General features: G+C 41.8%; 1 protein-coding gene and 75 pseudogenes across 4 annotated transcripts in view; all 76 read right to left on the reverse strand.

The window, feature by feature from the left end:
- Nucleotides 1-27,438, reverse strand: part of NFIC (nuclear factor I C) — an 863,572-nt gene that overhangs the window by 255,530 nt on the left and 580,604 nt on the right. The gene's annotated exons all lie outside the window — the stretch shown is intronic.
- LOC142701778 (5S ribosomal RNA) lies at nucleotides 4,423-4,539 on the reverse strand (annotated as a pseudogene).
- Nucleotides 4,793-4,911, reverse strand: LOC142706107 (5S ribosomal RNA; annotated as a pseudogene).
- Nucleotides 4,980-5,096, reverse strand: LOC142701789 (5S ribosomal RNA; annotated as a pseudogene).
- On the reverse strand, nucleotides 6,839-6,955 carry LOC142697517 (5S ribosomal RNA; annotated as a pseudogene).
- On the reverse strand, nucleotides 7,769-7,885 carry LOC142701800 (5S ribosomal RNA; annotated as a pseudogene).
- Nucleotides 9,068-9,186, reverse strand: LOC142736418 (5S ribosomal RNA; annotated as a pseudogene).
- Nucleotides 9,440-9,558, reverse strand: LOC142734607 (5S ribosomal RNA; annotated as a pseudogene).
- On the reverse strand, nucleotides 9,626-9,744 carry LOC142709008 (5S ribosomal RNA; annotated as a pseudogene).
- Nucleotides 10,185-10,303, reverse strand: LOC142713162 (5S ribosomal RNA; annotated as a pseudogene).
- On the reverse strand, nucleotides 10,371-10,489 carry LOC142713173 (5S ribosomal RNA; annotated as a pseudogene).
- LOC142684555 (5S ribosomal RNA) lies at nucleotides 10,743-10,861 on the reverse strand (annotated as a pseudogene).
- On the reverse strand, nucleotides 10,929-11,047 carry LOC142736023 (5S ribosomal RNA; annotated as a pseudogene).
- LOC142713184 (5S ribosomal RNA) lies at nucleotides 11,115-11,233 on the reverse strand (annotated as a pseudogene).
- On the reverse strand, nucleotides 11,301-11,419 carry LOC142673704 (5S ribosomal RNA; annotated as a pseudogene).
- LOC142737549 (5S ribosomal RNA) lies at nucleotides 11,672-11,790 on the reverse strand (annotated as a pseudogene).
- On the reverse strand, nucleotides 12,044-12,162 carry LOC142735995 (5S ribosomal RNA; annotated as a pseudogene).
- On the reverse strand, nucleotides 12,416-12,534 carry LOC142738089 (5S ribosomal RNA; annotated as a pseudogene).
- LOC142674895 (5S ribosomal RNA) lies at nucleotides 12,967-13,085 on the reverse strand (annotated as a pseudogene).
- Nucleotides 13,153-13,271, reverse strand: LOC142695424 (5S ribosomal RNA; annotated as a pseudogene).
- On the reverse strand, nucleotides 13,339-13,457 carry LOC142737979 (5S ribosomal RNA; annotated as a pseudogene).
- Nucleotides 13,525-13,643, reverse strand: LOC142715982 (5S ribosomal RNA; annotated as a pseudogene).
- LOC142734563 (5S ribosomal RNA) lies at nucleotides 13,897-14,015 on the reverse strand (annotated as a pseudogene).
- On the reverse strand, nucleotides 14,083-14,201 carry LOC142711062 (5S ribosomal RNA; annotated as a pseudogene).
- Nucleotides 14,455-14,573, reverse strand: LOC142666024 (5S ribosomal RNA; annotated as a pseudogene).
- On the reverse strand, nucleotides 14,641-14,759 carry LOC142736795 (5S ribosomal RNA; annotated as a pseudogene).
- LOC142721293 (5S ribosomal RNA) lies at nucleotides 14,827-14,945 on the reverse strand (annotated as a pseudogene).
- On the reverse strand, nucleotides 15,199-15,317 carry LOC142669416 (5S ribosomal RNA; annotated as a pseudogene).
- LOC142721410 (5S ribosomal RNA) lies at nucleotides 15,385-15,503 on the reverse strand (annotated as a pseudogene).
- On the reverse strand, nucleotides 15,757-15,875 carry LOC142728002 (5S ribosomal RNA; annotated as a pseudogene).
- LOC142685306 (5S ribosomal RNA) lies at nucleotides 15,943-16,061 on the reverse strand (annotated as a pseudogene).
- LOC142713195 (5S ribosomal RNA) lies at nucleotides 16,129-16,247 on the reverse strand (annotated as a pseudogene).
- LOC142737004 (5S ribosomal RNA) lies at nucleotides 16,315-16,433 on the reverse strand (annotated as a pseudogene).
- LOC142699321 (5S ribosomal RNA) lies at nucleotides 16,501-16,619 on the reverse strand (annotated as a pseudogene).
- Nucleotides 16,687-16,805, reverse strand: LOC142738100 (5S ribosomal RNA; annotated as a pseudogene).
- Nucleotides 17,059-17,177, reverse strand: LOC142693766 (5S ribosomal RNA; annotated as a pseudogene).
- Nucleotides 17,245-17,363, reverse strand: LOC142725533 (5S ribosomal RNA; annotated as a pseudogene).
- On the reverse strand, nucleotides 17,431-17,549 carry LOC142733396 (5S ribosomal RNA; annotated as a pseudogene).
- LOC142680037 (5S ribosomal RNA) lies at nucleotides 17,617-17,735 on the reverse strand (annotated as a pseudogene).
- Nucleotides 17,803-17,921, reverse strand: LOC142736661 (5S ribosomal RNA; annotated as a pseudogene).
- On the reverse strand, nucleotides 17,989-18,107 carry LOC142736797 (5S ribosomal RNA; annotated as a pseudogene).
- Nucleotides 18,175-18,293, reverse strand: LOC142721531 (5S ribosomal RNA; annotated as a pseudogene).
- LOC142669438 (5S ribosomal RNA) lies at nucleotides 18,547-18,665 on the reverse strand (annotated as a pseudogene).
- On the reverse strand, nucleotides 18,733-18,851 carry LOC142721654 (5S ribosomal RNA; annotated as a pseudogene).
- LOC142728013 (5S ribosomal RNA) lies at nucleotides 19,105-19,223 on the reverse strand (annotated as a pseudogene).
- LOC142685329 (5S ribosomal RNA) lies at nucleotides 19,291-19,409 on the reverse strand (annotated as a pseudogene).
- Nucleotides 19,477-19,595, reverse strand: LOC142713206 (5S ribosomal RNA; annotated as a pseudogene).
- On the reverse strand, nucleotides 19,663-19,781 carry LOC142737006 (5S ribosomal RNA; annotated as a pseudogene).
- On the reverse strand, nucleotides 19,849-19,967 carry LOC142699332 (5S ribosomal RNA; annotated as a pseudogene).
- On the reverse strand, nucleotides 20,035-20,153 carry LOC142738415 (5S ribosomal RNA; annotated as a pseudogene).
- On the reverse strand, nucleotides 20,407-20,525 carry LOC142693777 (5S ribosomal RNA; annotated as a pseudogene).
- Nucleotides 20,593-20,711, reverse strand: LOC142725545 (5S ribosomal RNA; annotated as a pseudogene).
- On the reverse strand, nucleotides 20,779-20,897 carry LOC142733408 (5S ribosomal RNA; annotated as a pseudogene).
- On the reverse strand, nucleotides 20,965-21,083 carry LOC142681257 (5S ribosomal RNA; annotated as a pseudogene).
- Nucleotides 21,151-21,269, reverse strand: LOC142736662 (5S ribosomal RNA; annotated as a pseudogene).
- On the reverse strand, nucleotides 21,523-21,641 carry LOC142713217 (5S ribosomal RNA; annotated as a pseudogene).
- On the reverse strand, nucleotides 21,709-21,827 carry LOC142735997 (5S ribosomal RNA; annotated as a pseudogene).
- Nucleotides 21,894-22,012, reverse strand: LOC142735702 (5S ribosomal RNA; annotated as a pseudogene).
- LOC142724577 (5S ribosomal RNA) lies at nucleotides 22,080-22,198 on the reverse strand (annotated as a pseudogene).
- Nucleotides 22,824-22,942, reverse strand: LOC142713228 (5S ribosomal RNA; annotated as a pseudogene).
- LOC142729519 (5S ribosomal RNA) lies at nucleotides 23,010-23,128 on the reverse strand (annotated as a pseudogene).
- On the reverse strand, nucleotides 23,754-23,872 carry LOC142735463 (5S ribosomal RNA; annotated as a pseudogene).
- LOC142665415 (5S ribosomal RNA) lies at nucleotides 24,126-24,244 on the reverse strand (annotated as a pseudogene).
- Nucleotides 24,312-24,430, reverse strand: LOC142686188 (5S ribosomal RNA; annotated as a pseudogene).
- Nucleotides 24,684-24,802, reverse strand: LOC142690963 (5S ribosomal RNA; annotated as a pseudogene).
- LOC142683408 (5S ribosomal RNA) lies at nucleotides 24,870-24,988 on the reverse strand (annotated as a pseudogene).
- On the reverse strand, nucleotides 25,056-25,174 carry LOC142703312 (5S ribosomal RNA; annotated as a pseudogene).
- Nucleotides 25,242-25,360, reverse strand: LOC142705322 (5S ribosomal RNA; annotated as a pseudogene).
- LOC142672312 (5S ribosomal RNA) lies at nucleotides 25,986-26,104 on the reverse strand (annotated as a pseudogene).
- Nucleotides 26,172-26,290, reverse strand: LOC142695921 (5S ribosomal RNA; annotated as a pseudogene).
- Nucleotides 26,358-26,476, reverse strand: LOC142700019 (5S ribosomal RNA; annotated as a pseudogene).
- LOC142712912 (5S ribosomal RNA) lies at nucleotides 26,544-26,662 on the reverse strand (annotated as a pseudogene).
- LOC142737168 (5S ribosomal RNA) lies at nucleotides 26,730-26,848 on the reverse strand (annotated as a pseudogene).
- On the reverse strand, nucleotides 26,916-27,034 carry LOC142690351 (5S ribosomal RNA; annotated as a pseudogene).
- On the reverse strand, nucleotides 27,102-27,220 carry LOC142737878 (5S ribosomal RNA; annotated as a pseudogene).
- On the reverse strand, nucleotides 27,288-27,406 carry LOC142667507 (5S ribosomal RNA; annotated as a pseudogene).

Here is a 27,438-nt window from a genome sequence, read left to right on the forward strand (position 1 = left end):
GTCTCCCACATTGGTACTAGCGAGGCGTTAAGCTGTGTAACTTCTGCGATCTAACAAAAGCAGGCACATTCAGCTTAGAATGGCCATTGACATTAAATGCTTTAATCCATAGTCCTTTTTAATCGATTGTGAAACAAAATCTAAACGACATAATAAAAAGTCAACCGCACCACGGATTCCCAGACAGTCTCCCACACTGGTACTAGCGAGGCCTTAAGCTGTGTAACTTCTGCGATCTGACGAGAGCAGGCGCATTAAGTTTAGAATGGCCATTGACATTAAATGCTTTAATCCATAGTCCTTTTTAATCGATTGTGAAACAAAATCTAAACGACATAATAAAAAGTCAACCGCACCACGGATTCCCAGACAGTCTCCCACACTGGTACTAGCGAGGCCTTAAGCGGTGTAACTTCTGCAATCTGACGAGAGCAGGGACATTCAGCTTAGAATGGCCATTGACATTAAATGCTTTAATCCATAGTCCTTTTTAATCGATTGTGAAACAAAATCTAAACGGCATAATAAAAATTCAACCGCACCACGGATTCCCAGACAGTCTCCCACACTGGTACTAGCGAGGCCTTAAGCTGTGTAACTTCTGAGATCTGACGAGAGCAGGCACATTCAGCTTAGAATGGCCACTGACTTTAAAAACCTTAATCCATAGTCCTATTTAATCTATTGTGAAACAAAATCTAAACAACATAATAAAAAGCCAACCGCACCACGGACTCCCAGACAGTCTCCCACACTGGTACTAACGAGGCCTTAAGCTGTGTAAGTTCCGCGATCTGACGAGAGCAGGGACATTCAGCTTAGAATGGCCATTGACATTAAATGCTTTAATCCATAGTCCTTTTTAATCGATTGTGAAACAAAATCTAAACGACATAATAAAATTCAACCGCACCACGGATTCCCAGACAGTCTCCCACACTGGTACTAGCGAGGCCTTAAGCTGTGTAACTTCTGCGACCTGACGAGAGCAGGCACATTCAGCTTAGAATGGCCATTAACGTTAAATTCTTTAATCCATAGTCCTATTTAATCTATTGTGAAACAAAATCTAAACGACATAATAAAAAGTCAACCGCACCACGGATTCCCACACAGTCTCCCACACTGGTACTAGCGAGGCGTTAAGCTGTGTAACTTCTGCGATCTAACGAGAGCAGTCACATTCAGCTTAGAATGGCCATTGACATTAAATGCATTAATCCATAGTCCTTTTTAATCGATTGTGAAACAAAATCTAAACGACATAATAAAAAGTCAACTGCACCACGGATTCCCACACAGTCTCCCACACTGGTACTAGCGAGGCGTTAAGCTGTGTAACTTCTGCGATCTAATGAGAGCAGGCACATTCAGCTTAGAATGGCCATTGACATTAAAAGCCTTAATCCATAGTCCTATTTAATCTATTGTGAAACAAAATCTAAACAACATAATAAAAAGTCAACCGCACCACGGATTCCCAGACTGTCTCCCACACTGGTACTAGCGAGGCCTTAAGCTGTGTAACTTCTGCGATCTGACGAGAGCAGGGACATTCAGCTTAGAATGGCCATTGACGTTAAATGCCTTAATCCATAGTCCTATTTAATCTATTGTGAAACAAAATCTAAACGACATAATAAAAAGTCAACCGCACCACGGATTCCCAGACAGTCTCCCACACTGGTACTAGCGAGGCCTTAAGCTGTGTTATTTCTGCGATCTGACGAGAGCAGGGACATTCAGCTTAGAATGGCCATTGACATTAAATGCTTTAATCCATAGTCCTTTTTAATCGATTGTGAAACAAAATCTAAACGACATAATAAAAAGTCAACCGCACCACGGATTCCCAGACAGTCTCCCACACTGGTACTAGCGAGGCCTTAAGCTGTGTAACTTCTGCGATCTGACGATAGAAGGCACATTCAGCTTAGAATGGCCATTGACGTTAAATTCTTTAATCCATAGTCCTATTTAATCTATTGTGAAACAAAATCTAAACGACATAATAAAAAGTCAACCGCACCACGGATTCCCAGACAGTCTCCCACACTGGAACTAGCGAGGCGTTAAGCTGTGTAACTTCTGCGATCTAACGAGAGCAGGCACATTCAGCTTAGAATGGCCATTTACATTAAATGCTTTAATCCATAGTCCTTTTTAATCGATTGTGAAACAAAATCTAAACGACATAATAAAAAGTCAACCGCACCACGGATTCCCAGACAGTCTCCCACACTGGTACTAGCGAGGTTTTAAGCTGTGAAACTTCTGCGATCTAACGAGAGCAGGCACATTCAGCATCGAATGGCCATTGACATTAAATGCTTTAATCCATAGTCCTTTTTAATCGATTGTGAAACAAAATCTAAACGACATAATAAAAAGTCAACCGCACCACGGATTCCCAGACAGTATCCCACACTGGTACTAGCGAGGCCTTAAGCTGTGTAACTTCTGCGATCTGACGAGAGCAGGGACATTCAGTTTAGAATGGCCATTGACATTAAATGCTTTAATCCATAGTCCTTTTTAATCGATTGTGAAACAAAATCGAAACGACATAATAAAAAGTCAACCGCACCACGGATTCCCAGACAGTCTCCCACACTGGTACTAGCAAGGCCTTAAGCTGTGTAACTTCTGCGATCTGACGAGAGCATGGACATTCAGCTTAGAATGGCTATTGACATTAAATGCTTTAATCCATAGTCCTTTTTAATCGATTGTGAAACAAAATCTAAACGACATAATAAAAAGTCAACCGCACCACGGATTCCCAGACAGTCTCCCACACTGGTACTAGCGAGGCATTAAGCTGTGTAACTTCTGCGATCTAACGAGAGCAGGTACATTCAGCTTAGAATGGCCAAATACGTTAAACGCTTTAATCCATAGTCCTATTTAATCTATTGTGAAACAAAATCTAAACGACATAATACAAAGTTAACCGCACCACGGATTCCCAGACAGTCTCCCACATTGGTACTAGCGAGGCGTTAAGCTGTGTAACTTCTGCGATCTAACAAAAGCAGGCACATTCAGCTTAGAATGGCCATTGACATTAAATGCTTTAATCCATAGTCCTTTTTAATCGATTGTGAAACAAAATCTAAACGACATAATAAAAAGTCAACCGCACCACGGATTCCCAGACAGTCTCCCACACTGGTACTAGCGAGGCCTTAAGCTGTGTAACTTCTGCGATCTGACGAGAGCAGGCACATTCAGTTTAGAATGGCCATTGACATTAAATGCTTTAATCCATAGTCCTTTTTAATCGATTGTGAAACAATTTCTAAACGACAATAAAAAGTCAACCGCACCACGGATTCCCAGACAGTCTCCCACACTGGTACTAGCGAGGCCTTAAGCTGTGTAACTTCTGCAATCTGACGAGAGCAGGGACATTCAGCTTAGAATGGCCATTGACATTAAATGCTTTAATCCATAGTCCTTTTTAATCGATTGTGAAACAAAATCTAAACGACATAATAAAAATTCAACCGCACCACGGATTCCCAGACAGTCTCCCACACTGGTACTAGCGAGGCCTTAAGCTGTGTAACTTCTGCGATCTGACGAGAGCAGGCACATTCAGCTTAGAATGGCCACTGACATTAAAAGCCTTAATCCATATTCCTATTTAATCTATTGTGAAACAAAATCTAAACGACATAATAAAAAGTCAACCGCACCACGGATTCCCAGACTGGTACTAGCGAGGTTTTAAGCTGTGAAACTTCTGCGATCTAACGAGAGCAGGCACATTCAGCTTCGAATGGCCATTGACATTAAGTGCTTTAATCCATAGTCCTTTTTAATCGATTGTGAAACAAAATCTAAACGACATAATAAAAAGTCAACCGCACCACGGATTCCCAGACAGTCTCGCACACTGGTACAAGCGAGGCCTTAAGCTGTGTAACTTCTGTGATCTGACGAGAGCAGGCACATTCAGCTTAGAATGGCCATTGACATTAAAAGCCTTAATCCATAGTCCTATTTAATCTATTGTGAAACAAAATCTAAACGACATAATGAAAAGTCAACCGCACCACAGTTTCCCAGACAGTCTCCCACACTGGTACTAGCGAGGCCTTAAGCTGTGTAACTTCTGCGATCTGACGAGAGCAGGCACATTCAGCTTTGAATGGCCATTGACATTAAATGCTTTAATCCATAGTCCTTTTTAATCGATTGTGAAACAAAATCTAAACGACATAATAAAAAGTCACCCGCACCACGGATTCCCAGACAGTCTCCCACACTGGTACTAGCGAGGCCTTAAGCTGTGTAACTTCTGCGATCTGACGAGAGCAGGCACATTCAGCTTAGAATGGCCATTGACATTAAATGCTTTAATCCATAGTCCTTTTTAATCGATTGTGAAACAAAATCTAAACGACATAATAAAAAGTCAACCGCACCACGGATTCCCAGACAGTCTCCCACACTGGTACTAGCGAGGCCTTAAGCTGTGTAACTTCTGCGATCTGACGAGAGCAGGCACATTCAGCTTAGAATGGCCATTGACATTAAATGCTTTAATCCATAGTCCTTTTTAATCGATTGTGAAACAAAATCTAAACGACATAATAAAAAATCAACCGCACCACGGATTCCCAGACAGTCTCCCACACTGGTACTAGCGAGGCCTTAAGCTGTGTAACTTCTGCTATCTGACGAGAGCAGGGACATTCAGCTTAGAATGGCCATTGACATTAAATGCTATAATCCATAGTCCTTTTTAATCGATTGTGAAACAAAATCTAAACGACATAATAAAAGTCAACAGCACCACGGATTCCCAGACAGTCTCTCACACTGGTACTAGCGAGGCGTTAAGCTGTGTAACTTCAGCGATCTGACGAGAGCAGGCACATTCAGCTTAGAATGGCCATTGACATTAAATGCTTTAATCCATAGTCCTTTTTAATCGATTGTGAAACAAAATCTAAACGACATAATAAAAAGTCAACCGCACCACGGATTCCCAGACAGTCTCCCACACTGGTACTAGCGAGGCCTTAAGCTGTGTAACTTCTGCGATCTGACGAGAGCAGGCACATTCAGCTTAGAATGGCCATTGACATTAAAAGCCTTAATCCATAGTCCTATTTAATCTATTGTGAAAAAAAATCTAAACAACATAATAAAAATTCAACCGCACCACGGATTCCCAGACAGTCTCCCACACTGGTACTAGCGAGGCCTTAAGCTGTGTAACTTCTGCGTTCTGACGAGAGCAGGCACATTCAGCTTAGAATGTCCATTGACGTTAAATGCTTTAATCCATAGTCCTATTTAATCTATTGTGAAACAAAATCTAAACGACATAATAAAAAGTCAACCGCACCACGGATTCCCAGACAGTCTCCCACACTGGTACTAGCGAGGCCTTAAGCTGTGTAACTTCTGCTATCTGACGAGAGCAGGGACATTCAGCTTAGAATGGCCATTGACACTAAATGCTTTAATCCATAGTCCTTTTTAATCGATTGTGAAACAAAATCTAAACGACATAATAAAAATTCAACCACACCACGGATTCAAAGACAGTCTCCCACACTGGTACTAGCGAGGCCTTAAGCTGTGTAACTTCTGCGATCTGACGAGAGCAGGCACATTTAGCTTAGAATGGCCATTGACGTTAAATGCTTTAATCCATAGTCCTAATTAATCTATTGTGAAACAAAATCTAAACGACATAATAAAAAGTCAACCGCACCACGGATTCACAAACAGTCTCCCACACTGGTACTAGCGAGGCCTTAAGCTGTGTAACTTCTGCGATCTAACGAGAGCAGGCACATTCAGCTTAGAATGGCCATTGACATTAAACGCCTTAATCCATAGTCCTTTTTAATCGATTGTGAAACAAATCTAAACGACATAATAAAAAGTCAACCGCACCACGGATTCCCAGACAGTCTCCCACACTGGTACTAGCGAGGCCTTAAGCTGTGTAACTTCTGTGATCTGACGAGAGCAGGCACATTCAGCTTAGAATGGCAATTGACATTAAAAGCCTTAATCCATAGTCCTATTTAATCTATTGTGAAACAAAATCTAAACAACATAATAAAAAGCCAACCGCACCACGGATTCCCAGACAGTCTCCCACACTGGTACTAGCGAGGCCTTAAGCTGTGTAACTTCTGCATTCTGACGAGAGCAGGCACATTCAGCTTAGAATGGCCATTGACGTTAAATGCTTTAATCCATAGTCCTTTTTAATCGATTGTGAAACAAAATCTAAACGACATAATAAAAATTCAACCGCACCACGGATTCCCAGACAGTCTCCCACACTGGTACTAGCGAGACCTTAATCTGTGTAACTTCTGCGTTCTGACGAGAGCAGGCACATTCAGCTTAGAATGGCCATTGACGTTAAATGCTTTAATCCATAGTCCTATTTAATCTATTGTGAAACAAAATCTAAACGACATAATAAAAAGTCAACCGCACCACGGATTCCCAGACAGTCTTCCACACTAGTACTAGCGAGGCCTTAAGCTGTGTAACTTCTGCGATCTGACGAGAGCAGGCACATTCAGCTTAGAATGGCCATTGACATTAAATGCTTTAATCCATAGTCCTTTTTAATCGATTGTGAAACAAAATCTAAACGACATAATAAAAAGTCAACCGCACCACGGATTCCCAGACAGTCTCCCACACTGGTACTAGCAAGGCCTTAAGCTGTGTAACTTCTGCGATCTGCCGAGAGCAGGCACATTCAGCTTAGAATGGCCATTGACATTAAATGCTTTAATCCATAGTCCTTTTTAATCGATTGTGAAACAAAATCTAAACGACATAATAAAAAGTCAACCGCACCACGGATTCCCAGACAGTCTCCCACACTGGTACTAGCGTGGCCTTAAGCTGTGTAACTTCTGCGATCTGACGAGAGCAGGCACATTCAGCTTAGAATGGCCATTGACATTAAATGCTTTAATCCATAGTCCTTTTTAATCGATTGTGAAACAAAATCTAAACGACATAATAAAAAATCAACCGCACCACAGATTCCCAGACAGTCTCCCACACTGGTACTAACGAGGCCTTAAGCTGTGTAACTTCTGCTATCTGACGAGAGCAGGGACATTCAGCTTAGAATGGCCATTGACGTTAAATGCTTTAATCCATAGTCCTTTTTAATCGATTGTGAAACAAAATCTAAACGACATAATAAAAATTCATCCGCACCACGGATTCCCAGACAGTCTCCCACACTGGTACTAGCGAGACCTTAATCTGTGTAACTTCTGCGTTCTGACGAGAGCAGGCACATTCAGCTTAGAATGGCCATTGACGTTAAATGCTTTAATCCATAGTCCTATTTAATCTATTGTGAAACATAATCTAAACGACATAATAAAAAGTCAACCGTACCACGGATTCCCAGACAGTCTTCCACACTGGTACTAGCGAGGCCTTAAGCTGTGTAACTTCTGCGATCTGACGAGAGCAGGCACATTCAGCTTAGAATGGCCATTGACATTAAATGCTTTAATCCATAGTCCTTTTTAATCGATTGTGAAACAAAATCTAAACGACATAATGAAAAGTCAACCGCACCACGGATTCCCAGACAGTCTCCCACACTGGTACTAGCGAGGCCTTAAGCTGTGTAACTTCTGCGCTCTGCCGAGAGCAGGCACATTCAGCTTAGAATGGCCATTGACATTAAGTGCTTTAATCCATAGTCCTTTTTAATCGATTGTGAAACAAAATCTAAACGACATAATAAAAAGTCAACCGCACCACGGATTCCCAGACAGTCTCCCACACTGGTACTAGCGAGGCCTTAAGCTGTGTAACTTCTGCGATCTGACGAGAGCAGGCACATTCAGCTTAGAATGGCCATTGACATTAAATGCTTTAATCCATAGTCCTTTTTAATCGATTGTGAAACAAAATCTAAACGACATAATAAAAAATCAACCGCACCACGGATTCCCAGACAGTCTCCCACACTGGTACTAGCGAGGCCTTAAGCTGTGTAACTTCTGCTATCTGACGAGAGCAGGGACATTCAGCTTAGAATGGCCATTGACATTAAATGCTTTAATCCATAGTCCTTTTTAATCGATTGTGAAACAAAATCTAAACGACATAATAAAAGTCAACCGCACCACGGATTCCCAGACAGTCTCTCACACTGGTACTAGCGAGGCGTTAAGCTGTGTAACTTCTGCGATCTGACGAGAGCAGGCACATTCAGCTTAGAATGTCCATTGACGTTAAATGCTTTAATCCATAGTCCTATTTAATCTATTGTGAAACAAAATCTAAACGACATAATAAAAAGTCAACCGCACCACGGATTCCCAGACAGTCTCCCACACTGGTACTAGCGAGGCCTTAAGCTGTGTAACTTCTGCTATCTGACGAGAGCAGGGACATTCAGCTTAGAATGGCCATTGACATTAAATGCTTTAATCCATAGTCCTTTTTAATCGATTGTGAAACAAAATCTAAACGACATAATAAAAATTCAACCACACCACGGATTCAAAGACAGTCTCCCACACTGGTACTAGCGAGGCCTTAAGCTGTGTAACTTCTGCGATCTGACGAGAGCAGGCACATTTAGCTTAGAATGGCCATTGACGTTAAATGCTTTAATCCATAGTCCTAATTAATCTATTGTGAAACAAAATCTAAACGACATAATAAAAAGTCAACCGCACCACGGATTCACAGACAGTCTCCCACACTGGTACTAGCGAGGCCTTAAGCTGTGTAACTTCTGCGATCTAACGAGAGCAGGCACATTCAGCTTAGAATGGCCATTGACATTAAACGCCTTAATCCATAGTCCTTTTTAATCGATTGTGAAACAAATCTAAACGACATAATAAAAAGTCAACCGCACCACGGATTCCCAGACAGTCTCCCACACTGGTACTAGCGAGGCCTTAAGCTGTGTAACTTCTGTGATCTGACGAGAGCAGGCACATTCAGCTTAGAATGGCCATTGACATTAAAAGCCTTAATCCATAGTCCTATTTAATCTATTGTGAAACAAAATCTAAACAACATAATAAAAAGCCAACCGCACCACGGATTCCCAGACAGTCTCCCACACTGGTACTAGCGAGGCCTTAAGCTGTGTAACTTCTGCATTCTGACGAGAGCAGGCACATTCAGCTTAGAATGGCCATTGACGTTAAATGCTTTAATCCATAGTCCTTTTTAATCGATTGTGAAACAAAATCTAAACGACATAATAAAAATTCAACCGCACCACGGATTCCCAGACAGTCTCCCACACTGGTACTAGCGAGACCTTAATCTGTGTAACTTCTGCGTTCTGACGAGAGCAGGCACATTCAGCTTAGAATGGCCATTGACGTTAAATGCTTTAATCCATAGTCCTATTTAATCTATTGTGAAACAAAATCTAAACGACATAATAAAAAGTCAACCGCACCACGGATTCCCAGACAGTCTTCCACACTAGTACTAGCGAGGCCTTAAGCTGTGTAACTTCTGCGATCTGACGAGAGCAGGCACATTCAGCTTAGAATGGCCATTGACATTAAATGCTTTAATCCATAGTCCTTTTTAATCGATTGTGAAACAAAATCTAAACGACATAATAAAAAGTCAACCGCACCACGGATTCCCAGACAGTCTCCCACACTGGTACTAGCGAGGCCTTAAGCTGTGTAACTTCTTCGATCTGCCGAGAGCAGGCACATTCAGCTTAGAATGGCCATTGACATTAAATGCTTTAATCCATAGTCCTTTTTAATCGATTGTGAAACAAAATCTAAACGACATAATAAAAAGTCAACCGCACCACGGATTTCCCAGACAGTCTCCCACACTGGTACTAGCGTGGCCTTAAGCTGTGTAACTTCTGCGATCTGACGAGAGCAGGCACATTCAGCTTAGAATGGCCATTGACATTAAATGCTTTAATCCATAGTCCTTTTTAATCGATTGTGAAACAAAATCTAAACGACATAATAAAAAATCAACCGCACCACAGATTCCCAGACAGTCTCCCACACTGGTACTAACGAGGCCTTAAGCTGTGTAACTTCTGCTATCTGACGAGAGCAGGGACATTCAGCTTAGAATGGCCATTGACGTTAAATGCTTTAATCCATAGTCCTTTTTAATCGATTGTGAAACAAAATCTAAACGACATAATAAAAAGTCAACCGCACCACGGATTCCCAGACAGTCTCCCACACTGGTACTAGCGAGGCCTTAAGCTGTGTAACTTCTGCGATCTGACGAGAGCAGGCACATTCAGCTTAGAATGGCCATTGACATTAAATGCTTTAATCCATAGTCCTATTTAATCTATTGTGAAACAAAATCTAAACGACATAATAAAAAGTCAACCGCACCACGGATTCCCAGACAGTCTCCCACACTGGTACTAGCGAGGCCTTAAGCTGTGTAACTTCTGCGATCTGACGAGAGCAGGCACATTCAGCTTAGAATGGCCATTGACATTAAATGCTTTAATCCATAGTCCTTTTTAATCGATTGTGAAACAAAATCTAAACGACATAATAAAAAGGCAACCGCACCACGGATTCCCAGACAGTCTCCCACACTGGTACTAGCGAGGCATTAAGCTGTGTAACTTCTGCGATCTGACGAGAGCAGGCACATTCAGCTTAGAATGGCCATTGACATTAAATGCTTTAATCCATAGTCCTTTTTAATCGATTGTGAAACAAAATCTAAACGACATAATAAAAAATCAACCGCACCACGGATTCCCAGACAGTCTCCCACACTGGTACTAGCGAGACCTTAATCTGTGTAACTTCTGCGTTCTGACGAGAGCAGGCACATTCAGCTTAGAATGGCCATTGACGTTAAATGCTTTAATCCATAGTCCTATTTAATCTATTGTGAAACAAAATCTAAACGACATAATAAAAAGTCAACCGCACCACGGATTCCCAGACAGTCTTCCACACTGGTACTAGCGAGGCCTTAAGCTGTGTAACTTCTGCGATCTGACGAGAGCAGGCACATTCAGCTTAGAATGGCCATTGACATTAAATGCTTTAATCCATAGTCCTTTTTAATCGATTGTGAAACAAAATCTAAACGACATAATAAAAAGTCAACCGCACCACGGATTCCCAGACAGTCTCCCACACTGGTACTAGCGAGGCCTTAAGCTGTGTAACTTCTGCGATCTGACGAGAGCAGGCACATTCAGCTTAGAATGGCCATTGACATTAAATGCTTTAATCCATAGTCCTTTTTAATCGATTGTGAAACAAAATCTAAACGACATAATAAAAAATCAACCGCACCACGGATTCCCAGACAGTCTCCCACACTGGTACTAGCGAGGCCTTAAGCTGTGTAACTTCTGCTATCTGACGAGAGCAGGGACATTCAGCTTAGAATGGCAATTGACATTAAATGCTTTAATCCATAGTCCTTTTTAATCGATTGTGAAACAAAATCTAAACGACATAATAAAAGTCAACCGCACCACGGATTCCCAGACAGTCTCTCACACTGGTACTAGCGAGGCGTTAAGCTGTGTAACTTCTGCGATCTAACAAGAGCAGGCACATTCAGCTTAGAATGGCCATTGACATTAAAATCCTTAATCCATAGTCCTATTTAATCTATTGTGAAACAAAATCTAAACGACATAATAAAAAGTCAACCGCACCACGGATTCCCAGACAGTCTCCCACACTGGTACTAGCGAGGCCTTAAGCTGCGTGACTTCTGCGATCTGACGAGAGCAGGCACATTCTGCTTAGAATGGCCATTGACATTGAATGCTTTAATCCATAGTCCTTTTTAATCGATTGTGAAACAAAATCTAAACGACATAATAAAAAGTCAACCGCACCACGGATTTCCAGACAGTCTCCCACACTGGTACTAGCGAGGCGTTAAGCTGTGTAAGTTCTGCGATCTAACAAGAGCAGGCACATTCAGCTTAGACTGGCCATTGACATTAAATGCTTTAATCCATAGTCCTTTTTAATCGATTGTGAAACAAAATCTAAACGACATAATAAAAAGTCAACCGCACCACGGATTCCCAGACAGTCTCCCACACTGGTACTAGCGAGGCCTTAAGCTGTGTAACTTCTGCGATCTGACGAGAGCAGGGACATTCAGCTTAGAATAGCCATTGACATTAAATGCTTTAATCCATAGTCCTTTTTAATCGATTGTGAAACAAAATCTAAACGACATAATAAAAATTCAACCGCACCACGGATTGCCAGACAGTCTCCCACACTGGTACTAGCGAGGCCTCAAGCTGTGTAACTTCAGCGATCTGACGAGAGCAGGCACATTCAGCTTAGAATGGCCATTGACATTAAAAGCCTTAATCCATAGTCCTATTTAATCTATTGTGAAACAAAATCTAAACAACATAATAAAAAGCCAACCGCACCACGGATTCCCAGACAGTCTCCCACACTGGTACTAGCAAGGCCTTAAGCTGTGTAACTTCTGCGATCTGACGAGAGCAGGCACATTCAGCTTAGAATGGCCACTGACATTATATGCTTTAATCCATAGTCCTTTTTAATCGATTGTGAAACAAAATCGAAACGACATAATAAAAAGTCAACCGCACCACGGATTCCCAGACAGTCTCCCACACTGGTACTAGCGAGGCCTTAAGCTGTGTAACTTCTGCGATCTGACGAGAGAAGGCACATTCAGCCTAAGCTGACGTTAAATGCTTTAATCCATAGTCCTATTTAATCTATTGTGAAACAAAATCTAAACGACATAATAAAAAGTCAACCGCACCACGGATTCCCAGACAGTCTCCCACATTGGTACTAGCGAGGCGTTAAGCTGTGTAAGTTCTGCGATCTAACAAGAGCAGGCACATTCAGCTTAGACTGGCCATTGACATTAAATGCTTTAATCCATAGTCCTTTTTAATCGATTGTGAAGCAAAATCTAAACGACATAATAAAAAGGCAACCGCACCACGGATTCCCAGACAGTCTCCCACACTGGTACTAGCGAGGCCTTAAGCCGTGTAACTTCTGCGATCTGACGAGAGCAGGGACATTCAGCTTAGAATAGCCATTGACATTAAACGCTTTAATCCATAGTCCTTTTTAATCGATTGTGAAACAAAATCTAAACGACATAATAAAAATGCAACCGCACCACGGATTCCCCGACAGTCTCCCACACTGGTACTAGCGAGGCCTTAAGCTGTGTAACTTCTGCGATCTGACGAGAGCAGGCACATTCAGCTTAGAATGGCCATTGACGTTAAATGCTTTAATCCATAGTCCTATTTAATCTATTGTGAAACAAAATCTAAACGACATAATAAAAAGTCAACCGCACCAATGATTCCCAGACAGTCTCCCACACTGGTACTAGCAAGGCCTTAAGCTGTGTAACTTCTGCGATCTGACGAGAGCAGGCACATTCAGCTTAGAATGGCCATTGACATTAAATGCTTTAATCCATAGTCCTTTTTAATCGATTGTGAAACAAAATCTAAACGACATAATAAAAAGTCAACTGCACCACGGATTCCCAGACAGTCTCCCACACTGGTACTAGCGAGGCCTTAAGCTGTGTAACTTCTGCGATCTGACGAGAGCAGGCACATTCAGCTTAGAATGGCCATTGACATTAAATGCTTTAATCCATAGTCCTTTTTAATCGATTGTGAAACAAAATCTAAACGACATAATAAAAAGTCAACTGCACCACGGATTCCCAGACAGTCTCCCACACTGGTATTTGCGAGGCCTTAAGCTGTGTATCTTCTGCGATCTGACGAGAGCAGGCACATTCAGCTTAGAATGGGCATTGACATTAAATGCTTTAATCCATAGTCCTTTTTAATCGATTGTGAAACAAAATCTAAACGACATAATAAAAAGTCAACCGCACCACGGATTCCCAGACAGTCTCCCACACTGGTACTAGCGAGGTCTTAAGCTGTGTAACTTCTGCGATCTGACGAGAGCAGGCACATTCAGCTTAGAATGGCCATTGACATTAAAAGCCTTAATCCATAGTCCTATTTAATCCATTGTGAAACAAAATCTAAACAACATAATAAAAAGTCAACCGCACCACGGATTCCCAGAGTGTCTCCCACACTGGTACTAGCGAGGCCTTAAGCTGTGTAACTTCTGCGATTTGACGAGAGCAGGGACATTCAGCTTAGAATGGCCATCGACATTAAATACTTTAATCCATAGTCCTTTTTAATCGATTGTGAAACAAAATCTAAACGACATAATAAAACGTCAACCGCACCACGGATTCCCAGACAGTCTCCCATACTGGTACTAGCGAGATTTTAAGCTGTGTAACTTCTGCGATCTGACGAGAGCAGGGACATTCAGCTTAGAATGGCCATTGACGTTAAATGCTTTAATCCATAGTCCTTTTTAATCGATTGTGAAACAAAATCTAAACGACATAATAAAAATTCAACCGCTCCACGGATTCCCAGACAGTCTCCCACACTGGTACTAGCGAGGCCTTAAGCTGTGTAACTTCTGCGATCTGACGAGAGCAGGCACTTTCAGCTTAGAATGGCCATTGACATTAAAAGCCTTAATCCATAGTCCTATTTAATCTATTGTGAAACAAAATCTAAACAACATAATAAAAAGTCAACCGCACCACGGATTCCCAGACAGTCTCCCACACTTGTACTAGCGAGGCCTTAAGCTGTGTAACTTCTGTGATCTGACGAGAACAGGGACATTCAGCTTAGAATGGCCATTGACATTAAATGCTTTAATCCATAGTCCTTTTTAATCGATTGTGAAACAAAATCTAAACGACATAATAAAAAATCAACCGCACCACGGATTCCCAGACAGTCTCCCACACTGGTACTAGCGAGGCCTTAAGCTGTGTAACTTCTGCGTTCTGACGAGAGCAGGCACATTCAGCTTAGAATGGCCATTGACGTTAAATCCTTTAATCCATAGTCCTATTTAATCTATTGTGAAACAAAATCTAAACGACATAATAAAAAGGCAAGCGCACCACGGATTCCCAGACAGTCTCCCACACTGGTACTAGCGAGGCCTTAAGCTGTGTAACCTCTGCGATCTGACGAGAGCAGGCACTTTCAGCTTAGAATGGCCATTGACATTAAAAGCCTTAATCCATAGTCCTATTTAATCTATTGTGAAACAAAATCTAAACAACATAATAAAAAGTCAACCGCACCACGGATTCCCAGACAGTCTCCCACACTGGTACTAGCGAGGCCTTAAGCTGTGTAACTTCTGTGATCTAACGAGAGCAGGGACATTCAGCTTAGAATGGCCATTGACATTAAATACTTTAATCCATAGTCCTTTTTAATCGATTGTGAAACAAAATCTAAACGACATAATAAAAAATCAACCGCACCACGGATTCCCAGACAGTCTCCCACACTGGTACTAGCGAGGCCTTAAGCTGTGTAACTTCTGCGTTCTGACGAGAGCAGGCACATTCAGCTTAGAATGGCCATTGACGTTAAATCCTTTAATCCATTGTCCTATTTAATCTATTGTGAAACAAAATCTAAACGACATAATAAAAAGTCAAGCACACCACGGATTCCCAGACAGTCTCCCACACTGGTACTAGCGAGGCCTTAAGCTGTGTAACTTCTGCGATCTGACGAGAGCAGGCACATTCAGCTTAGAATGGCCATTGACATTAAATGCTTTAATCCATAGTCCTTTTTAATCGATTGTGAAACAAAATCTAAACGACATAATAAAAAGTCAACCGCACCACGGATTCCCAGACAGTCTCCCACACTGGTACTAGCGAGGCCTTAAGCTGTGTAACTTCTGCGATCTGACGAGAGCAGGGACATTCAGCTTAGAATGGCCATTGACATCAAATGCTTTAATCCATAGTCCTTTTTAATCGATTGTGAAACAAAATCTAAACGACATAATAAAAATTCAACCACACCACGGATTCCCAGACAGTCTCCCACACTGGTACTAGCAAGGCCTTAAGCTGTGTAACTTCTGCGATCTGACGAGAGCAGGCACATTCAGCTTAGAATGGCCATTGACATTAAATGCTTTAATCCATAGTCCTTTTTAATCGATTGTGAAACAAAATCTAAACGACATAATAAAAAGTCAACCGCACCACGGATTCCCAGACAGTCTCCCACACTGGTACTAGCGAGGCCTTAAGCTGTGTAACTTCTGCGATCTGACGAGAGCAGGCACATTCAGCTTAGAATGGCCATTGACATTAAATGCTTTAATCCATAGTCCTTTTTAATCGATTGTGAAACAAAATCTAAATGACATAATAAAAAGTCAACCGCACCACGGATTCCCAGACAGTCTCCCACACTGGTACTAGCGAGGCCTTAAGCTGTGTAACTTCTGCGATCTGACGAGGGCAGGCACATTCAGCTTAGAATGGCCATTGACATTAAATGCTTTAATCCATAGTCCTTTTTAATCGATTGTGAAACAAAATCTAAACGACATAATAAAAAGTCAACCGCATCACGGATTCCCAGACAGTCTCCCACACTGATACTAGCGAGGCCTTAAGCTGTGTAACTTCTGCGATCTGACGAGAGCAGGGACATTCAGCTTAGAATGGCCATTGACATTAAATGCTTTAATCCATAGTCCTTTTTAATCGATTGTGAAACAAAATCTAAACGACATAATAAAAATTCAACCGCACCACGGATTCCCAGACAGTCTCCCACACTGGTACTAGCGAGGCCTTAAGCTGTGTAACTTCTGCGATCTGACGAGAGCAGGCACATTCAGCTTAGAATGGCCATCGACATTAAACGCTTTAATCCATAGTCCTTTTTAATCGATTGTGAAACAAAATCTAAGCGACATAATAAAAAGTCAACCGCACCACGGATTCCCAGACAGTCTCCCACACTGGTACTAGCGAGGTTTTAAGCTGAGTAACTTCTGCAATCTGACGAGAGCAGGCACATTCAGCTTAGAATGGCCATTGACATTAAATGCTTTAATCCATAGTCCTTTTTAATCGATTGTGAAACAAAATCTAAACGACATAATAAAAAGTCAACTGCACCACGGATTCCCAGACAGTCTCCCACACTGGTACTAGCGAGGTCTTAAGCTGTGTAACTTCTGCGATCTGACAAGAGCAGGCACATTCAGCTTAGAATCGCCATTGACATTAAAAGCCTTAATCCATAGTCCTATTTAATCTATTGTGAAACAAAATCTAAACAACATAATAAAAAGTCAACCGCACCACGGATTCCCAGACAGTCTCCCACACTGGTACTAGCGAGGCCTTAAGCTGTATAACTTCTGCGATCTGACGAGAGCAGGGACATTCAGCTTAGAATGGCCATTGACATTAAATGCTTTAAGCCATAGTCCTTTTTAATCGATTGTGAAACAAAATCTAAACGACATAATAAAAAGTCAACCACACCACGGATTCCCAGACAGTCTCCCACACTGGTACTAGCGAGGCCTTAAGCTGTGTAACTTCTGCGATCTGACGAGAGCAGGCACATTCAGCTTAGAATGGCCATTGACATTAAATGCTTTAATCCATAGTCCTTTTTAATCGATTGTGAAACATAATCTAAACGACATAATAAAAAGTCAACCGCACCACGGATTCCCAGACAGTCTCCCACACTGGTACTAGCGAGGCCTTAAGCTGTGTAATTTCTGCGATCTGACGAGAGCAGGTACATTCAGCTTAGAATGGCCATTGACATTAAATGCTTTAATCCATAGTCCTTTTTAATCGATTGTGAAACAAAATCTAAACGACATAATAAAAATTCAACCGCACCACGGATTCCCAGACAGTCTCCCACACTGGTACTAGCGAGGCCTTAAGCTGTGTAACTTCTGCGATCTGACGAGAGCAGGCACATTCAGCTTAGAATGGCCATTGACGTTAAATGCTTTAATCCATAGTCCTATTTAATCTATTGTGAAACAAAATCTAAACGACATAATAAAAAGTCAACCGCACCACGGATTCCCAGACAGTCTCCCACACTTGTACTAGCGAGGCCTTAAGCTGTGTAACTTCTGTGATCTGACGAGAACAGGGACATTCAGCTTAGAATGGCCATTGACATTAAATGCTTTAATCCATAGTCCTTTTTAATCGATTGTGAAACAAAATCTAAACGACATAATAAAAAATCAACCGCACCACGGATTCCCAGACAGTCTCCCACACTGGTACTAGCGAGGCCTTAAGCTGTGTAACTTCTGCGTTCTGACGAGAGCAGGCACATTCAGCTTAGAATGGCCATTGACGTTAAATCCTTTAATCCATAGTCCTATTTAATCTATTGTGAAACAAAATCTAAACGACATAATAAAAAGGCAAGCGCACCACGGATTCCCAGACAGTCTCCCACACTGGTACTAGCGAGGCCTTAAGCTGTGTAACCTCTGCGATCTGACGAGAGCAGGCACTTTCAGCTTAGAATGGCCATTGACATTAAAAGCCTTAATCCATAGTCCTATTTAATCTATTGTGAAACAAAATCTAAACAACATAATAAAAAGTCAACCGCACCACGGATTCCCAGACAGTCTCCCACACTGGTACTAGCGAGGCCTTAAGCTGTGTAACTTCTGTGATCTAACGAGAGCAGGGACATTCAGCTTAGAATGGCCATTGACATTAAATACTTTAATCCATAGTCCTTTTTAATCGATTGTGAAACAAAATCTAAACGACATAATAAAAAATCAACCGCACCACGGATTCCCAGACAGTCTCCCACACTGGTACTAGCGAGGCCTTAAGCTGTGTAACTTCTGCGTTCTGACGAGAGCAGGCACATTCAGCTTAGAATGGCCATTGACGTTAAATCCTTTAATCCATTGTCCTATTTAATCTATTGTGAAACAAAATCTAAACGACATAATAAAAAGTCAAGCACACCACGGATTCCCAGACAGTCTCCCACACTGGTACTAGCGAGGCCTTAAGCTGTGTAACTTCTGCGATCTGACGAGAGCAGGCACATTCAGCTTAGAATGGCCATTGACATTAAATGCTTTAATCCATAGTCCTTTTTAATCGATTGTGAAACAAAATCTAAACGACATAATAAAAAGTCAACCGCACCACGGATTCCCAGACAGTCTCCCACACTGGTACTAGCGAGGCCTTAAGCTGTGTAACTTCTGCGATCTGACGAGAGCAGGGACATTCAGCTTAGAATGGCCATTGACATCAAATGCTTTAATCCATAGTCCTTTTTAATCGATTGTGAAACAAAATCTAAACGACATAATAAAAATTCAACCACACCACGGATTCCCAGACAGTCTCCCACACTGGTACTAGCAAGGCCTTAAGCTGTGTAACTTCTGCGATCTGACGAGAGCAGGCACATTCAGCTTAGAATGGCCATTGACATTAAATGCTTTAATCCATAGTCCTTTTTAATCGATTGTGAAACAAAATCTAAACGACATAATAAAAAGTCAACCGCACCACGGATTCCCAGACAGTCTCCCACACTGGTACTAGCGAGGCCTTAAGCTGTGTAACTTCTGCGATCTGACGAGAGCAGGCACATTCAGCTTAGAATGGCCATTGACATTAAATGCTTTAATCCATAGTCCTTTTTAATCGATTGTGAAACAAAATCTAAATGACATAATAAAAAGTCAACCGCACCACGGATTCCCAGACAGTCTCCCACACTGGTACTAGCGAGGCCTTAAGCTGTGTAACTTCTGCGATCTGACGAGGGCAGGCACATTCAGCTTAGAATGGCCATTGACATTAAATGCTTTAATCCATAGTCCTTTTTAATCGATTGTGAAACAAAATCTAAACGACATAATAAAAAGTCAACCGCATCACGGATTCCCAGACAGTCTCCCACACTGATACTAGCGAGGCCTTAAGCTGTGTAACTTCTGCGATCTGACGAGAGCAGGGACATTCAGCTTAGAATGGCCATTGACATTAAATGCTTTAATCCATAGTCCTTTTTAATCGATTGTGAAACAAAATCTAAACGACATAATAAAAACTCAACCGCACCACGGATTCCCAGACAGTCTCCCACACTGGTACTAGCGAGGCCTTAAGCTGTGTAACTTCTGCGATCTGACGAGAGCAGGCACATTCAGCTTAGAATGGCCATCGACATTAAACGCTTTAATCCATAGTCCTTTTTAATCGATTGTGAAACAAAATCTAAGCGACATAATAAAAAGTCAACCGCACCACGGATTCCCAGACAGTCTCCCACACTGGTACTAGCGAGGTTTTAAGCTGAGTAACTTCTGCAATCTGACGAGAGCAGGCACATTCAGCTTAGAATGGCCATTGACATTAAATGCTTTAATCCATAGTCCTTTTTAATCGATTGTGAAACAAAATCTAAACGACATAATAAAAAGTCAACTGCACCACGGATTCCCAGACAGTCTCCCACACTGGTACTAGCGAGGTCTTAAGCTGTGTAACTTCTGCGATCTGACAAGAGCAGGCACATTCAGCTTAGAATCGCCATTGACATTAAAAGCCTTAATCCATAGTCCTATTTAATCTATTGTGAAACAAAATCTAAACAACATAATAAAAAGTCAACCGCACCACGGATTCCCAGACAGTCTCCCACACTGGTACTAGCGAGGCCTTAAGCTGTATAACTTCTGCGATCTGACGAGAGCAGGGACATTCAGCTTAGAATGGCCATTGACATTAAATGCTTTAAGCCATAGTCCTTTTTAATCGATTGTGAAACAAAATCTAAACGACATAATAAAAAGTCAACCACACCACGGATTCCCAGACAGTCTCCCACACTGGTACTAGCGAGGCCTTAAGCTGTGTAACTTCTGCGATCTGACGAGAGCAGGCACATTCAGCTTAGAATGGCCATTGACATTAAATGCTTTAATCCATAGTCCTTTTTAATCGATTGTGAAACATAATCTAAACGACATAATAAAAAGTCAACCGCACCACGGATTCCCAGACAGTCTCCCACACTGGTACTAGCGAGGCCTTAAGCTGTGTAATTTCTGCGATCTGACGAGAGCAGGTACATTCAGCTTAGAATGGCCATTGACATTAAATGCTTTAATCCATAGTCCTTTTTAATCGATTGTGAAACAAAATCTAAACGACATAATAAAAATTCAACCGCACCACGGATTCCCAGACAGTCTCCCACACTGGTACTAGCGAGGCCTTAAGCTGTGTAACTTCTGCGATCTGACGAGAGCAGGCACATTCAGCTTAGAATGGCCATTGACGTTAAATGCTTTAATCCATAGTCCTATTTAATCTATTGTGAAACAAAATCTAAACGACATAATAAAAAGTCAACCGCACCACGGATTCCCAGACAGTCTCCCACATTGGTACTAGCGAGGCGTTAAGCTGTGTAAGTTCTGCGATCTAACAAGAGCAGGCACATTCAGCTTAGAATGGCCATTGACATTAAATGCTTTAATCCATAGTCCTTTTTAATCGATTGTGAAACAAAATCTAAACGACATAATTAAAAGTCAACCGCACCACGGATTCCCAGACAGTCTCCCACACTGGTACTAGCGAGGCCTTAAGCTGTGTAACTTCTGCGATCTGACGAGAGCAGGCACATTCAGCTTAGAATGGCCATTGACATTAAATGCTTTAATCCATAGTCCTTTTTAATCGATTGTGAAACAAAATCTAAACGACATAATAAAAAGTCAACCGCACCACGGATTCCCAGACAGTCTCCCACACTGGTACTAGCGAGGCCTTAAGCTGTGTAACTTCTGCGATCTGACGAGAGCAGGGACATTCAGCTTAGAATAGCCATTGACATTAAATGCTTTAATCCATAGTCCTTTTAATCGATTGTGAAACAAAATCTAAACGACATAATAAAAAGTCAACCGCACCACGGATTCCCAGACAGTCTCCCACACTGGTACTAGCGAGGCCTTAAGCTTTGTAACTTCTGCGATCTGACGAGAGCAGGTACATTCAGCTTAGAATGGCCATTGACGTTAAATGCTTTAATCCATAGTCCTATTTAATCTATTGTGAAACAAAATCTAAACGACATAATAAAAAGGCAACCGCACCACGGATTCCCAGACAGTCTCCCACACTGGTACTAGCGAGGCCTTAAGCTGTGTAACTTCTGCGATCTGACGAGAGCAGGCACATTCAGCTTAGAATGGCCGTTGACATAAAAAGCTTTAATCCATAGTCCTATTTAATCTATTGTGAAACAAAATCTAAACAACATAATAAAAAGTCGACCGCACCACGGATTCCCAGAGTGTCTCCCACACTGGTACTAGCGAGGCCTTTAGCTGTGTAACTTCTGCGATTTGACGAGAGCAGGGAAATTCAGCTTAGAATGGCCATTGACGTTAAATGCTTTAATCCATAGTCCTATTTAATCTATTGTGAAACAAAATCTAAACGACATAATAAAAAGTCAACCGCACCATGGATTCCCAGACAGTCTCCCACACTGGTACTAGCGAGGTTTTAAGCTGTGTAACTTCTGCAATCTGACGAGAGCAGGGACATTCAGCTTAGAATGGCCATTGACATTAAATGCTTTAATCCATAGTACTTTTTAATCGATTGTGAAACAAAATCTAAACGACATAATAAAAATTCAACCGCTCCACGGATTCCCAGACAGTCTCCCACACTGGTACTAGCGAGGCCTTAAGCTGTGTAACTTCTGCGATCTGACGAGAGAAGGCACATTCAGCTTAGAATGGCCATTGACATTAAATGCTTTAATCCATAGTCCTTTTTAATCGATTGTGAAACAAAATCTAAACGACATAATAAAAAGTCAACCGCACCACGGATTCCCAGACAGTCTCCCACACTGGTACTAGCGAGGCCTTAAGCTGTGTAACTTCTGCGATCTGACGAGAGCAGGCACATTCAGCTTAGAATGGCCATTGACGTTAAATGCTTTAATCCATAGTTCTATTTAATCTATTGTGAAACAAAATCTAAACGACATAATAAAAAGTCAACCGCACCACGGATTCCCAGACAGTCTCCCACACTGGTACTAGCGAGGCCTTAAGCTGTGTAACTTCTGCGATCTGACGAGAGCAGGAACATTCAGCTTAGAATGGCCATCGACATTAAACGCTTTAATCCATAGTCCTTTTTAATCGATTGTGAAACAAAATCTAAACGACATAATAAAAAGTCAACTGCACCACGGATTCCCAGACAGTCTCCCACACTGGTACTAGCGAGGTTTTAAGCTGTGTAACTTCTGCAATCTGACGAGAGCAGGGACATTCAGCTTAGAATGGCCATTGACATTAAATACTTTAATCCATAGTCCTTTTTAATCGATTGTGAATCAAAATATAAACGACATAATAAAAATTCAACCGCTCCACGGATTCACAGACAGTCTCCCACACTGGTACTAGCGAGGCCTTAAGCTGTGTAACTTCTGCGATCTGCCGAGAGCAGGCACATTCAGCTTAGAATTGCCATTGACATTAAAAGCCTTAATCCATAGTCCTATTTAATCTATTGTGAAACAAAATCTAAACAACATAATAAAAAGTCAACCGTACCACGGATTCCCAGAGAGTCTCCCACACTGGTACTAGCGAGGCCTTAAGTTGTGTATCTTTTGTGATCTGACGAGAGGAGGGACACTTAGCTTAGAATGGCCATTGACATTAAATGCTTTAATCCATAGTCCTTTTTAATCGATTGTGAAACAAAATCTAAACGACATAATAAAAATTCAACCGCACCACGGATTCCCAGACAGTCTCCCACACTGGTACTAGCGAGGCCTTAAGCTGTGTAACTTCTGCGTTCTGACGAGAGCAGGCACATTCAGCTTAGAATGGCCATTGACATTAAATGCTTTAATCCATAGTCCTTTTTAATCGATTGTGAAACAAAATCTAAACGACATAATAAAAAGTTAACCGCTCCACGGATTCCCAGACAGTCTCCCACACTGGTACTAGCGAGGTTTTAAGCTGTGTAACTTCTGCGATCTGACGAGAGCAGGGACATTCAGCTTAGAATGGCCATTGACATTAAATGCTTTAATTCATAGTCCTTTTTAATCGATTGTGAAACAAAATCTAAACGACATAAAAAAAGCTCAACCGCACCACGGATTCCCAGACAGTCTCCCACACTGGTACTAGTGAGGCCTTAAGCTGTGTAACTTCTGCGATCTGACGAGAGCAGGGACATTCAGCTTAGAATGGCCATTGACATTAAATGCTTTAATCCATAGTCCTTTTTAATCGATTGTGAAACAAAATCTAAACGACATAATAAAAATTCAACCGCACCATGGATTCCCAGACAGTCTCCCACACTGGTACTAGCGAGGCCTTAAGCTGTGTAACTTCTGCGATCTGACGAGAGCAGGCACATTCAGCTTAGAATGGCCATTGACGTTAAATGCTTTAATCCATAGTCCTATTTAATCTATTGTGAAACAAAATCTAAACGACATAATAAAAAGTCAACCGCACCACGGATTCCCAGACAGTCTCCCACATTGGTACTAGCGAGGCGTTAAGCTGTGTAAGTTCTGCGATCTAACAAGAGCAGGCACATTCAGCTTAGAATGGCCATTGACATTAAATGATTTAATCCATAGTCCTTTTTAATCGATTGTGAAACAAAATCTAAACGACATAATAAAAAGTCAACCGCACCACGGATTCCCAGACAGTCTCCCACACTGGTACTAGCGAGGCCTTAAGCTGTGTAACTTCCGCGATCTGACGATAGCAGGCACATTCAGCTTAGAATGGCCATTGACATTAGAAGCCTTAATCCATAGTCCTATTTAATCTATTGTGAAACAAAATCTAAACAACATAATAAAAAGTCAACCGCTCCGCGGATTCCCAGAGAGTCTCCCACACTGGTACTAGTGAGGCCTTAAGCTGTGTAACTTCTGTGTTCTGACGAGAGCAGGCACATTCAGCTTAGAATGGCCATTGACATTAAATGCTTTAATCCATAGTCCTTTTTAATCGATTGTGAAACAAAATCTAAACGACATAATAAAAAGTCAACCGCTCCACGGATTCCCAGACAGTCTCCCACACTGGTACTAGCGAGGTTTTAAGCTGTGTAACTTCTGCGATCTGACGAGAGCAGGGACATTCAGCTTAGAATGGCCATTGACATTAAATGCTTTAATTCATAGTCCTTTTTAATCGATTGTGAAACAAAATCTAAACGACATAAAAAAAGCTCAACCGCACAACGGATTCCCAGACAGTCTCCCACACTGGTACTAGTGAGGCCTTAAGCTGTGTAACTTCTGCGATCTGACGAGAGCAGGGACATTCAGCTTAGAATGGCCATTGACGTTAAATGCTTTAATCCATAGTCCTTTTTAATCGATTGTGAAACAAAATCTAAACGACATAATAAAAATTCAACCGCACCATGGATTCCCAGACAGTCTCCCACACTGGTACTAGCGAGGCCTTAAGCTGTGTAACTTCTGCGATGTGACGAGAGCAGGCACATTCAGCTTAGAATGGCCATTGACGTTAAATGCTTTAATCCATAGTCCTATTTAATCTATTGTGAAACAAAATCTAAACGACATAATAAAAAGTCAACCGCACCACGGATTCCCAGACAGTCTCCCACATTGGTACTAGCGAGGCGTTAAGCTGTGTAAGTTCTGCGATCTAACAAGAGCAGGCACATTCAGCTTAGAATGGCCATTGACATTAAATGCTTTAATCCATAGTCCTTTTTAATCGATTGTGAAACAAAATCTAAACGACATAATAAAACGTCAACCGCACCATGGATTCCCAGACAGTCTCCCACACTGGTACTAGCGAGGTTTTAAGCTGTGTAACTTCTGCGATCTGACGAGAGCAGGGACGTTCAGCTTAGAATGGCCATTGACATTAAATGCTTTAATCCATAGTCCTTTTTAATCGATTGTGAAACAAAATCTAAACGACATAATAAAAATTCAACCGCACCACGGATTCCCAGACAGTCTCCCACACTGGTACCAGCGAGGCCTTAAGCTGTGTAACTTCTGCGATCTGACGAGAGCAGGCACATTCAGCTTAGAATGGCCATTGACGTTTAATGCTTTAATCCATAGTCCTATTTAATCTATTGTGAAACAAAATCTAAACGACATAATAAAAAGTCAACCGCACCACGGATTCCCAGACAGTCTCCCACACTGGTACTAGCGAGGCGTTAAGCTGTGTAACTTCTGCGATCTAACGAGAGCAGGCACATTCAGCTTAGAATAGCCATTGACATTAAATGCTTTAATCCATAGTCCTTTTTAATCGATTGTTAAACAAAATCTAAACAACATAATAAAAAGTCAACCGCTCCGCGGATTCCCAGAGAGTCTCCCACACTGGTACTAGTGAGGCCTTAAGCTGTGTAACTTCTGTGTTCTGACGAGAGCAGGTACATTCAGCTTAGAATGGCCTTTGACGTTAAATGCTATAAACCATAGTCCTATTTAATCTATTGTGAAACAAAATCTAAACGACATATTAAAAAGTCAACCGCACCACGGATTCCCAGACAGTCTCCCACACTGGTACTAGCGAGGCCTTAAGCTGTGTAACTTCTGCGATCTGACGAGAGCAGGTACATTCAGCTTAGAATGGCCATTGACGTTAAATGCTTTAATCCATAGTCCTTTTTAATCGATTGTGAAACAAAATCGAAACGACATAATAAAAAGTCAACCGCACTACGGATTCCCAAACAGTCTCCCACACTGGTACTAGCGAGGCCTTAAGCTGTGTAACTTCTGCGTTCTGACGAGAGCAGGCACATTCAGCTTAGAATGGCCATTGACATTAAATGATTTAATCCATAGTCCTTTTTAATCGATTGTGAAACAAAATCTAAACGACATAATAAAAAGTCAACCGCACCACGGATTCCCAGACAGTCTCCCACACTGGAACTAGTGAGGCCTTAAGCTGTGTAACTTCTGCGATCTGACGAGAGCAGGCACATTCAGCTTAGAAAGGCCATTGACATTAAATGCTTTAATCCATAGTCCTTTTTAATCGATTGTGAAACAAAATCTAAACGACATAATAAAAAGTCAACCGCACCACGGATTCCCAGACAGTCTCCCACACTGGTACTAGCGAGGCCTTAAGCTGAGTAACTTCTGCGATCAGACGAGAGCAGGGACATTCAGCTGAGAATGGCCATTGACATTAAATTTTTTAATCCATAGTCCTTTTTTATCGATTGTGAAACAAAATATAAACGACATAATAAAAATTCAACCGCGCCACGGATTCCCAGACAGTCTCCCACACTGGTACTAGCGAGGCCTTAAGCTGTGTAACTTCTGCGATCTGACGAGAGCAGGAACATTCAGCTTAGAATGGCCATTGACGTTAAATGCTTTAATCTATAGTCCTATTTGAT

This window comes from Rhinoderma darwinii, chromosome 1, assembly GCF_050947455.1.
Source record: "Rhinoderma darwinii isolate aRhiDar2 chromosome 1, aRhiDar2.hap1, whole genome shotgun sequence".
NCBI lineage: Eukaryota > Metazoa > Chordata > Amphibia > Anura > Rhinodermatidae > Rhinoderma > Rhinoderma darwinii.